The sequence below is a fragment of the Sinocyclocheilus grahami genome, unplaced genomic scaffold, assembly GCF_001515645.1.
Source record: "Sinocyclocheilus grahami isolate Dianchi unplaced genomic scaffold, SAMN03320097.WGS_v1.1 scaffold43.1, whole genome shotgun sequence".
NCBI lineage: Eukaryota > Metazoa > Chordata > Actinopteri > Cypriniformes > Cyprinidae > Sinocyclocheilus > Sinocyclocheilus grahami.
The window spans coordinates 16,268-17,299 of record NW_015505222.1 but is presented as its reverse complement, the minus strand read 5'-3'; positions in this window follow the sequence as shown (position 1 = coordinate 17,299).

Genomic DNA, 1,032 nt, shown 5'->3' with positions numbered 1-1,032 from the left:
AACGACTCTGATTGGTTCAACCGTATCCGCGCGGAGAAAAGTAACAGATGTCGTGTGACAGCGCTGTCCGCGTCAGCAGGGTTATGGTAATAATGATTCTGATAATCCTTAAGAGCAAGTGCATTTAAAACAGATATTATTTACACCAAGCTAGTCCCCGCCCAGTTTTAATAACAACTGTTTCGTGCCATTCTACTCGTTTACTCTATTTCTAAGCTATTGATACAAGCCCCGCCCTCAGCCCGATGACTGTCGTTATTGACGGCTCAGCTGTCCAATGGAAGAACGCTTGTAAATAGCTCCCACCAATCAGAGCAAAGAGAGATCAGGTGACCCGGGACTTGTCAGGGGGGTGGGGTCATTGTAGAGCAGTTTTAAACAAGCCAACACTTTACTTTGAAATGTAAGGAGTCTCTTATGCTACAAATGGAAACATTATAGCTGCTAATAGTGTTTATTTCACATATTTATGTATTTTTAAACTTGGTAGGCTAATAATTCTGAATAAACATCAAACTGGACACTGTGGAGTACTGATTTTATTTGATTTATAAACCCATTATCAATCAAATTAATCATAATTCATGTTTATTTAATCATTAATTCAATAACAAATGTATTAATAAATAATTTGCTTCCAGTGATGGTTCCAAGGCTCAAAAGTACGATTTTTATCAATAAATATTCAATTATTATTATTATAGGATACAAATTTGAGGTTAATTCTGACAAAAGCTGCTGACGCACTTGCAAAATATATTTTCTTTTGCTGAGTATAACAAGTGATGGTCAACAGAGAGCATTTGACAACAGATATTTATTCAGTACTGACAAAAATTGGGAAAGAGCGATTGCCTTTAAAGGTTCGCCCAGAATAATAATCCTTCAGTTCACACAAACTGAAGAGAAATGCCTGGGCTCCATCCAGCATAAGGCAAGTGAATGAGGGCTGAAGCTGTCAAGCTTAAATACATAAATAAATAACACCGTTCAAGCATTAAAGTAGTCCTTACAACTCGTGCATTACAACAT